Source organism: Catharus ustulatus, chromosome 4, assembly GCF_009819885.2.
Source record: "Catharus ustulatus isolate bCatUst1 chromosome 4, bCatUst1.pri.v2, whole genome shotgun sequence".
NCBI lineage: Eukaryota > Metazoa > Chordata > Aves > Passeriformes > Turdidae > Catharus > Catharus ustulatus.
The window spans coordinates 23,752,774-23,764,281 of record NC_046224.1 but is presented as its reverse complement, the minus strand read 5'-3'; the positions used below and the strand labels follow the sequence as shown (position 1 = coordinate 23,764,281).

General features: G+C 47.0%; 1 protein-coding gene across 2 annotated transcripts in view; it reads left to right on the top strand.

Moving 5' to 3' along the window:
* The first annotated feature begins 7,299 nt into the window (after nt 1–7,299).
* GRAP2 (GRB2 related adaptor protein 2) overlaps nt 7,300–11,508 on the top strand; it is a 98,812-nt gene continuing 94,603 nt past the window's right edge. The window contains exons 1-2 of one of the 2 annotated variants that reach the window (XM_033056853.1): nt 7,300–7,632; nt 8,073–8,135. The gene's annotated coding sequence lies outside the window, so the exon portion shown is untranslated. Of the gene's footprint in view, nt 7,633–8,043; nt 8,136–11,508 lie in introns of those variants that run through there. The other variant, XM_033056854.1, reaches the window with a different exon arrangement.

Genomic DNA, 11,508 nt, shown 5'->3' with positions numbered 1-11,508 from the left:
TTGCATGGCTTCTACATCTTCATCTGTCTTCTTTACTACTACCAAAAGTTCCCTATGAAATTAGATATATAGGAGTCAGCTGCCAATGTGATCACTGTTTTCTTTCAAGGAAAGGTGGCAGGGTGGTTCATTTGGGCTTCCAGGGGTTTTTTTGTTTTGTTTAAGAGGTTTTTTTGAGGCCCGTGTAAAGGACTGCATACCAGCTGACCCTCTGTGAAATTCTTATGAGCTGATCAGGATTTGGTGGGAGGGGAGGAACTGAAAACATTATTGAGCAAGAAAATAATTTTTCAAATAGAAGAAACATAGAGAAGAAGACCTTGAAGTATTTCAAAGAATTTCTATTTTTCCCACCAAATGGCTCTCACATTCAAAATGCTCCCAAACAGCTTCACAGAGCTATTGTGGCCTGGTTGGCCTCTGGTGACTGAGTTCTCAAGACCCCAGGCCAGTTGTCCACCTGATGGAGCACTGAAGATGGGTCCCCAGGCAGTGAGGTGCCTGCAGGAAATATGCCCTGCACACCCACTGTACAGTGAGAGCAAAAGTCATCCTAACACTGGATCAGAAGGAGAGAATTATTTTTAGCCAATGTGACTAAAAACTCAACATTTATTATGGAAGATATGGAGGTAAGTGGCTTTGGTTCACTTGGGTTCATCACAAGAATTCCACAGAGACAGAAAAAATTAAACCCTGTGGATTTTTTAACTAGCTGTGATACAAAACAGTGCACCTTGTAGGAAGAGTTTGGTACCTTGCAAAGTCAGGCACCTGGATGTCTGCCACCCAGTTCAGTTTGTCTATATGTGACTATCTATACTGACTTTCCAAGTATCCCCCTTCCCTGCTCTTCACAAATACTTTGTAAGATCTGCCTTGCTTTTCCTTTTTTCCATGTTATTTTTGTTCCTTGCTAGGGACTGGATTCCAAAAGGAAATCACTATCTCCATATCATTGAGTTATCACTCATTTCTTGCATCTCATTTAGGTGTTTGTATATATATATATATATATGTATATACATATATTTCTTCTCTAGCACTTTTTCCTTCTTGTGCATATTTCCAAGCCCTTGTTTACATTTACTAAGATCCTGTCACACAGGAGCTGGAGCTGGCAATCTGCTGTTCAATATTTATGCCTCCCAGCCACTTCTAGAGCAGATGTGCTCCATTTACAAGGAAGGAGCTCTCTCCCCCCACAAAACCAGCATCCCAGACACTGATTTGCAGCACACCTCTGCTTTTGCTCCAACATGAGCTGCAGCAATAAGCAGTAACAATCTGCCCTTCCTCTTGCAAAGATGAGCCGTACAGCAGGGTTCATTCTCAGCCTTGCTTTGCGTGTCAGCAGCGCTGCTGAGCATCTTTCATGCCCATGGCATCAGTAAGAGCAGGGAGGACTCCAGGAATCCACACCTCATGCAGTTGCTCCCATGAGCAGCTGGGCTGTTGCCATGAAAAGCACAGCAGGCTCCAGCTCACTCTCCCCCTTTGCTGTGCAGTGCTGTGGACACAGAGGAATACAAATCTTTTTCCTCAGTGGTTTTGTCTGTAGTCACCAAAGTCGACAGACACAGCTTTCCCTTTGTCTCATGGTCCGCAGAGCAGAATGATAGCAGAGGGAGAGGCACTGTTTTACCAAGGATGTTTCCAGAGACCAGAGCACTTTAACCTTCTGTCTAATGCTGCTTTAACTATCTGTATTATTTTGGAGAACTTTGAAAGATGCTGCAGCTTTGATTTGTTGTTTTGTTCTGTTCTGCTTCTGGTTGCTGTGGCAATGTTGGTGCACATAGTGCACCACAGACGAAGCACTCTTCCTGCAGCTCTTCCCCTTTCTTTCCTTCAGCTGACTCGTCCTGGATGAAATTTTTGCACTGTAAGTTACCTGCTGGTGCTGACCACAGTAAGGTGGGATTTTTCATAGTTCTGCTGCCACAACTTTCTTTCTGTTCTTCTATTTCTTATGCTGCTAAGGGAAGAGCAGTGTTCCTTCTCAGTCTGGCAGAGTATCTTCAAAAAGCAACCACCCAGCACAAGCAGGCAGGGCAGCCACCCTTCCTTCACTGAGAAACACTCGGAGGGGCTAAGATGCTTCAAAACAAATGATCAGTGATACCATGAGCTCTGTGGATGGCAATCTGAAAACAAACTATTTTTTAGTGAAACATCTTTAATCCAAGATTTGCTCTTAAATTGAAAAGTGCCCATTTAGGAGAGTGCCACCCACACAAAAAGAGGATAAGCAACATGCAAGAACTCAAGTATGTGGTCCATGCACAGGCAAGCGTTTTTATTACCCCACAAGTTCTTGGTATAAGACTTGCTTTTGAGCTATCACAGCTTTGAGATGAAGTATCAGGTGAACTTTCCTCTAAAACTACCACTGTCATCCTTAGCTGCACCTAATGATCACTGGGAAAACAATGAAAGTGGGTGATCCCATTTCTCCTTTCAATTACTTCACCAACACAGTTAATTTACTTTTTCACTTACATGCTTCTTTTCTCACCTCCTTATCTGAATCATATGAAGGGTTCATTTCAAGATGATCTACATGCAGATGTATTACACATATTCTAGTTAATAATAGATATTTCCAAGAAGAAAAGCTGAGTGCAGTGTAAATGGGGTGATGTGGATAAAAGATCTGCTTTTGTGTGTATAAACCCTCTACATACACACAACTGCCCAGTCTTCCCTGTAGATTAATATTTCTTTGCACAGATTTTTGAAATTACCTTACCTTGAATGTAGAGTTAATAACACAGGAGAGGCTGTTAATCATCATAGGCCACTGATTGGTTTTGTGCTGTTATTGTAAGCCCAGGCATAGGAAATAATTCAGAAAGGTTAAAAAAAAAAAAAAAAAGCAGCCAACAACATGGCATTGAATTTAAAAAAACAGAGACACTGTTCTGAAAATCCCTTGGTGTCTGCTCAATATTTATTCGTATGCTTCCACAGCCACTGCTGCTTTGTGTATGTGCGTGGGCGTAGGCATATACTTGTTTCAGGGTGATTATGGCTTATAAACAGATCTCCCACTGGTCTCTTTTTTCAAGGATATATTAAAGCAGTAAACAGCCCAAACTGCTGACTCGAGACACTGCTCACCAGCAGTGCCCACACCACTGAGACAGACAATGTCTGGGCAACACTGTCTGCAACGAGTGGCAAAGGTCTCTGCTTGCCCCAGGGCAGTGAGCCCTGTCCAGCCAAGTACCACGGGCCTGGGGCAGGGAGCAACCTCAGGGGGCTGGGCACACCTGGGCTGCATCCTGTGCTGGTCCAACCTGCCTCTATGGGCAGGGGAAAGAGGGGCATTGGGTTGGCAGGGAGCTGCAGCAGATCCTGTGATGGGACATGAGGGGACCTGGGGCTTGGGAGTGTCTGTGTGTGTGTGTGTGTGTGTGTGTGTGTGTGTGTGTGTGTGTGTGTCTGTGTGTGTGTGTGTGTGTCTGTCTGTGTGTCACTGTGTGTCTGTGTGTCACTGTGTGTCTGTCTGTGTGTGTGTGTCTCTGTGTGTGTCTGTGTGTGTGTGTGTCTCTGTGTGTGTCTCTGTGTGTGTGTCTGTGTCTGTGTGTGTGTCTGTGTGTGCGTGTCTGTGTGTGTGTGTGTCTGTGTGTGTGTGTGTCTGTGTGTGTGTCTGTGTGTGTGTGTCTCTATGTGTTTGTGTGTCTGTGTGTGTGTCTGTGTGTGCGTGTCTGTGTGTGTGTGTGTGTCTGTGTGTGTGTGTCTGTCTGTGTGTTTGTGTGTGTGTGTGTGTCTCTGTGTGTGTGTCTGTGTGTCTGTGTGTGTCTGTGTGCACTTGCACTTCTGGGTACCAGCAGGACCCTCCTCATGCCATGTAAATTGCTACTCCATCTGCTAATCAGAACTGAAGCTCTGGCACTTCAGCATCATCGATTTGCTCAGGAAAGCAAAGAGGTCACAGATCCACGTCGAAACAAGTTGAAATACTCTCCCTTTTGGGCAAGGATGTTCAGGCAGCTCTCCCTGTGGTAGAAAGCACCAGTATGCAGAGCCTTGGCTGGGGTGGGAAAGCACAGCAGTCACCCTTGTGCTGCTCACAGATTTGGAAGGTTAGTTATGATCTACCAGATGATGGCTCCATCCCAGCCTGACTGGTTAAAAAACAGCCTTTCCTTTTAGGCTTCTGTGGACACAGCATTTTAATGTCTAATTGTGTCCAACCAGCCTAGATAATAAAGAGGTGAGAGGGCCTGAGGGGAATTTGCCGTAATGATAGAGAGAGCTAAGGGTCTGGAGGAGAAGATCTGACTCCTGGCTTCACATGGGTGATTGACCTTGAGGGACAGGACACACCAGGAGTGTTTCTTCCCTCCAGCCTCACCCCCGCTTGCTGCTGCATTCTTCTGCTCTGTAAATACCGCAGGAATCAATGCAGCAGCTAATGTGGCATTTTGACATCTGAGGGAGGATTATTTCAGCAGGAGTGTATAAACCTGCTTCATCAAAAGCTCAGAGTCAGCAAGCAGATGCCACCTTGCAGCCCCTGCCTGTCTCCTAGTGGCAGCCTCAGAGGGACAGGCCCACGTGTGTGGAAAGCAATGGGGCTGTTGCAGCACTGGATGAGTCCAAGCATGCAGGTAGGGAGGGAAAGAGGCAGCCTGGCTGGTTGTGTTGTTTGCTTTGCACTAGTGATGATGCAGGAGTATCATTTTCATGCTAAATGCTAATTTTCTGCATTGCTGGTCTCGGAATAGCCTACATTCATATCCTTCAGCAATTAAAGGGCTGGGTGCTCGAGCTGAGGCACTTGTGATGAGCATGATTTTAATCAGTGTGCAAGAGAGAGAAGGAGGAATGTGATTGCCTTGCTGCTGCTGTGGGAACAGCCCATGAGGGGTAGGAGAGCCCCCACCTTGGTATGAGCAGGCATCAGCTTCAGCTCAGCACTAGACTGGGAAGTGCAGGTTTGCCACATCTTCCATTTCTGTGTCTGGTCAGGAATTGCTGTTTGACTTCAGCAAAACATTGGAACAAATGCCCTGCTCCCCTGCCTCATGTTTATACCCCATGATACCACCCTCCAAGGAGCCATGCACGGCACAGAGATCCCCAGCCACAGTGAGAGAGGCTGAACATCACCTGCCTGTCCCTTCTGGTGGGGAGCCAGGCCAGAAGGAGAGGGACACACCGCACATGCAAGATTTCCAGGTGTGCCTGTAGGCAGAAGTATGGAATTCCATAGTCCCTGCTGTAAGACAGCATCTGAGGCTGCTCTGCATGGCTGGGCAGGAGAGTCCATTTGTGAGAGTGCCAGGAATGGTATTAGATGTAAGTACTTAAGCATTTACACTGTTTGCCTAAATCATAAGGCTCATCCTGCTGGATATGCTCACACATCCCCTCTGCCTCTTCAGCTGGCTTAAATGTCCCTCCAAAGGGGAACAGGGACCGTGACCCTTGAATCCTCACTGCTTTGTATTTCCTCAGTGTGGCTCAGTGACCGTGTTTGCAGGGAGGGGACCACGCTGCCGGGTTTCCCAGTAGAGCTGTACCTCTCCCTGCTGCTGCCACAGCACTGTGGAGTCACAGAAGGTAACATGGGTAAAAATGGGACAGGAGGGACACCGGGGCTTGGTTTCCCATGTCAAGGGATTTGTATGTGCAGGGATATCTGCAGGAAAGGAACATCTAGGGAGAGACCAAACTTGTATCAGCACTGCAGGAGGCACTGGGAGGGAAGCAGGGGATAACAGTATTTCTGGGACTCTACAAGCTTGTCTCTACAAGCTTCCTAGGTCATATTTCAGCTCCTCCTTGAATGTATCCTAATTCCTTCCTACATGAGGAGGAACACCTTCCAGTTAGACCAGGTTGCTCAAAGCCCTGTCCAACCTGGCCTTGAATAATTCCAGGAATGGAGCAAGTCCCTCTCTGTCTCATTTCCCCATCCCAGAGCCTGCCTACTGGTTTTGGCAGCCCGAGGTGGTAATTGCAAAAAAACCAAAAATTAGAGGAGTGTCTAGTTTTGCTCTCTTCATCAGTTCAGAGAAGGTTTTGAATATTTTCTCTGGATTATCCACCATATCTCAATGCCTGTCCTGCTCCCACAGGTAAACTTTGTCACAGACATTTGAACACTTACCCTGTTTTTCTGGAGGTTTTAACACTGCCACTGCTCTCTGGTCAGGCAGAAGGCTGGGTAGCCTGGACAAACAGCCCCCACACACCTACAGCACAACTTCACAAAGAGAAGGTGGGTTCTTTCCTCCACTGAGCTCACAGCTCTTGCCCAGCAGGACCCTCTGCAAGGCCCCATCTGACCTCTCTATAGAGCTCCTCTTCTGTCTAGGCTGGCACTTAAGACAGGAGAACAGAGATAGCAGGCACAAGTGTGTCAGAGGTGTATGTTAATTTAAAAAAAAAATTTTAAAAAAATCTGGTTTTGACCAGCAGCATCTGAAGCAAGCTGCTGTTTCTCTTTCCATCGTGGATAGGTAGGCTTCCACAGCTCAGGTACCTCCAGGACAGGGGCAGGAGATGCTGTCAGTGTGGAGTGAAGGGGCCGTATTTGCATCTGCTGCACATTCCAAAAGTCCGTGTCAGGGAGAGCTCACTACTGCACAGGGAAGGACCAGCAAGACCCTGGCCAGGACAGACACAGGCTTGGACAGATAGGCAGTGAGTTCCCTCTCCCTCTTGCAGAAGCTTCGGTGAGAAGGGAGATTTTTCCCTCACAATGGCTGAGCTTTGAACTGTGTACTAATGACAACATAAGGAATAAAGGAACTAGAGACTGACAGCCATGAGAGATTTCTGTTGCTGCTTAGGACAGACCTCTCTCTCTCTTCTTCTGTCTGCCCATTTATTCTGCACCTCTCCCTTTTTCCTTCCTCCAAACCCTTTCCTCAAGACCAGCCCTCCCCTTCCCTTTGTCCTAGTTCTCCTTGCCTCACAGCAAGGGAGGAATTAAACAAGCCTCTGTGGAGACAAAACCAAATACTAGATTCTCCTTGCCTCCCTGGCTAGGATATTGATGAAGTTAGAGAAGAGACATCTCCTTAAGATGCTGCTTTTATTTTATTATTTAGTCCAGCATGCACCAGGTCAGGACTTGGGGAGCATCCTTAGAGCCACGTGCATGTTTGCAATCAAAGAGCTCACTGTGAAGTCCCAGAGCACCCACATACCCAGGCACCTGAAGTGATAATAACCACCTCCAGGCACTGCCCCACACTCAGGAAAGGCAGGGTCTGACCAGCACCAAGGGCTCCCCATCACTCAGACGAGGCCCACCTGGAAACAATAATACAGAGGGGTATGAGGTACCAGCCTCAGGGTGTTTGTGTTTAGTAGGTAATGAAGGAACCTGAGGAGGAAATTAAAGAAGGAAGATAGAGAGGAGGGGTTTCTCTCTTTTACAGTGTGCTTGGCTGGGGCTGTCCCTTGGTGCTATCTTATGTCTGTGCCATCAGAGTCAAAAAGCCTCCTCTTGTAAATGCTGGCCTCCAGCTGTGTAGTAAATTCTGGTACCAGCCAAACCTGTGTTCGGTTGCTTGCAGCAGTGTGTTCTTCTCAGTATGATGCTGCTGTATTGCTTTCACCACAAGCACCAAAGGCTATGAGATGCTTTCCTTGGGGACTCAATTCCAGGTACAGTGCAGCATCTGGGCAAATTTTTTTATTGCTTGTTCTCACTCCTCACATTTCAAAAGCAGCAAAGTTGGCTGTTACATGTTTTTGCCATGTTTTTACTTCAGAGCCACCTTAATCTTTATGTTTTCCTTTCTCTCTTAATCTCAGGATTAAGGAAAAGCTGTGAAAGTATGATTTGAGCTTTTAGAAATATTTTCTGCTTTAAAATTTTAAAAAAGAAAGAAAGAAGAAAATAAATTAACCTGCAACAAGCAATCCTTTTTATTTAGAACCGACTTAATGAATTCCCCCTAAAGATGGGCATGTTGGGCATTAATATATGTATAATTATGCAAAACCACTGTTATGCCTCTAATGAAAATTAGATTCTACCACTGAGGCTGTGTTTGGCAATAGTGTATATCTTCATTTGTGCTATATTTATTCTTTTTTCCTAGCTGCATGACCTAGGATTACAGTTGCTATGGCGATAAGACAGTTAGTGAAGGGAGGAGTGAAAGGTAAGTTTGTGTATCTGCCTGTGCTGCGGGCGTGTGATGGGAGGGGGGCTGGCAGTCTCTGTCCCTGTGCTGCGTCTGCCTCCTGCTATTGCTGCCACTGAAGAGCTCTATTGCACGAGTGATGGTCATTTCTCAATAGCTCAGGGATGGGTGCTCAAGCAGCAGAGCAAACCAGGCTGATTCTTTTTCTTCCCAGCAGTGCGTGTGCATAACCAGGCCATGGAACTGCTGTGCTGGGACTGTTTTAGTGGGGTGGGGGAGCTGATCCTTTGTGTGCATCTTTGCCACTGGCCTTGGAGAGGTTAAGAGGTGGATTCTGAGGCTGCTGGGGGCCAGAGTAAAACCCTCCAACTACCCTTCTGTATTTGTGGAGCTGTGTGATCTGTGTTTGTATCCTGTGTGCCCTGTGCTTGGGGCTGGAGGTGCTGAGCAGATTTAAAAGATGTGTAGCTGTGGTGCATTTGGCAGTGCTGGGTTAACAGCTGACCTCGATGATCTTAAAGGTCTTTTCCAACTGAAGTGACTTTGGTTTGATGAGTGGCAGCTTTGTCTCCCTTCAGCTGAGTTACATTACCAGCCCTTCTGGTGGGGTTTGCTTTGTGGTGCTTGCTGCAGGAGTCACAGCATTGCCCAAACCCTTCCAGAGCCAGTTCTACCTCCAGACCTGAACAGGCTCAGGAGTGCAGAGGGTCTTTCAGTAACTGACTGACAGTGGAGGACAGTCTGTCCTTGGGGCAGCTTTCTTTGTTGACAAGGAACATGTTCCCCAGAAAGCTCCCCAAACCTGTATGTCTCTTCCAGCCTTGGCTTGCTTGTGTGGGAAGTGCTTCCCTGGCTTCCTGTCTGCCTCTCCCATCCTGCTCTCTCTGTCTTTCTCTTCACCCCTCCATCAAAACTGCCATCACCATTTGCTTTTAGCTCCTGCAATGGAATGCTTACCATGGAAACTCAGGCTGACCAGCCTTGGTGATTGCAAGATTGATTCAGGCAGATGATTTTTTTTTCCTTGCAATTGTCTATTTCAAAATAGCCGGGCAGCTTCTTTTTGTCTTTTTTTCCTGAACAAACAGTGGCTGCTATCACCAACAACTTGAGACCTTTTCATCTGATCCTCCCAGCAGCAGTGCCTCAGACACTCTGTGCAGCTCTGGGCCATGTTCTTCTCTCAGAAACATTATGAGTTAGCATATTAAGGGCTAGTAAGTCTCGGGCTCCCACCAACTGGCTTCTGCAGCCTTGACTATCTCCTTGGCCATGCTAAACTTTTAATTACGTATAGATTTCCCCCCAGAAGTTTTGAAACTTTGTTTAACAAAAGACAAAAGTGTTTTAAGAGTCTCTCCTCTCCTGCCCTGCCATGTTTTATATTTTTCCCCAAGTGAACTCTGCCTGTTGGCAAATTATAAGCAGTGCAGCCACCTTAATGCAGGCAGACAGTGCTCTCTCACTCTCTTGGACAAGGGTAAGGAAAATGAGCTGTCTGACAGGGACAATCCTGTGCTTGTACTAGTCTGTCCCCTTGAGGAAAACTCTTCCAAGCCACTGAGCTTTGCTGGGGTTCTCTTGCACAGTCACCCCCTCATCCACAACAAACAGCATCCATCGGTGCCTGCAAAAACGCCTGTGCTTACAGAGGACTCCACAGCTGGGGGGAAACGTGGCAAAACCCCGTGGGGTTTTGGTGATTAGAGAGCAGGGGGAGTTCTTGTCAGCTGAACGTAGGGGTGGGAGATTGAAGGGTCTGTATTTTAGCCCCTTGGGGAGCTGTTGGCACCCTCTCATGGGGGAGAAGATCTCCTTGGGGCTAGTGCTTTTCTAGCTCAAAATCTAGGAAGGAGCTCTGCTCCTCCAGCAGAGTCTGTCTTCCTTCCAAACCCCAAACATCATGGGGATGAGGGCAGAACAGACCTGTGGGACTGCTTAGCAAAGTAAACTCTCTTGCATCTGCTCCAAACCACAGGGCTCAGCAGAGCAGGGGCTCAGCTTTCCCTTGAGGATCATCGTAAAGTGATGTTAAGTGTAGCCTGGAGATCAGGAATGTGATTCTGTGTGCACAGCCTGGAAAAGCAAGCGAGAATAGACAGCTCTACAAGGGAATGTGCAGCTTAGACAGATGAGAAGGAGCAAAACAAGCTCTCTCTCATTTTTTACTCCTCTTCCTGAGATGAGTAAAACAGGATTCCCTTGGGAATCCATGCTGGCCAAGTCCTGCTTTAGCTGTGCTCTATCTCAAGATGCCCTTGCATAGCAGGTAAAAGGCTCAGCAAGTGGAGCCAAGTAATAATGAGGGATGATGGTTCATCTAGTTTGGAGGTGTCAGGTTAAATCAGCCTCCACCCTGCCTCAAAACTGCTTCTCCATGAAAGGCTTGGTCATTCTCATAGGACACTCCCTTCTGAGGGAACAAAATCATAGAAGACCCCATATGCAGACTGGACACACTTCCTAGGGAAATATGCTACCTTCCTGAGGCCTGGGTTAAAGATGTGATGAGAAAGCTTCCTACCCTGATATGACCCTTGGATTTTCTTTCATTATTGATTTTCCAGGTAGGCAACAATCAAGTTACCAACCCAAGGGCAGTCAAGAGAGATTTTGGGGATGACTGGTTAAGGGATCAGGAGCACAAGTAGTGCTCTCATCTATCCTTCCAGTTGCAGGGAATGATGAGGGAAGAAATGGGGAAAAGCCAGCAGATCAATACAATTCTGCTGGCAGAATTTTTGGATTTTGATCATGGATCAATTTACATAACACCAGGTCTACTGGTGATAGATACAGTATGCCCGTTTCAAAAGGGGCAGAGGATCTTTACACAGGAGTTACTCAGACTTGTGGAAAGAGATTTAAACTACCTTAATGATGGTAACAATAGGATTGGGTGTTTATGGGTCAGGATCAAGGGGAAGGCCAAGAAGCAAAATAACTGCTTCTTGTGCCTTGGGCGGGTGTTCTTTTTGCTGGGTAAAAACCTTGCTGGATGACCAATTCCAAAGCATGCTGGTGAATGGAGTTGCATCCAGCTGCTGGCTGCTCACCAGTGGTGTTCCACAGGGCTCAGTACTGGGGCCAGGCTGTTTCAAATCTTCACCAGTGACCTGGACAAGGGGATTGAGTGCTCCCTCAGTCAGACTGCAGGCAACACCAAGCTGGGCAGGAGTGCTGATCTGCTTGAGGGAAGAAAGCACTAGAGTGGTATCTGAGCAGGCTGGAGAAAAGGGGGCTCAGGAGAGATCCTGCTGCTTTCTACAATTATCTGAAAGGAGGTCACAACAAAATGGGGTTGATCTCCCAAGTGGCAAGAGGAAATGGCCTCAAGTGTGCCAGGGAAGGGGTAGACGTGAAATTAGGAAAAATTTCTCCGCGAAAAGGA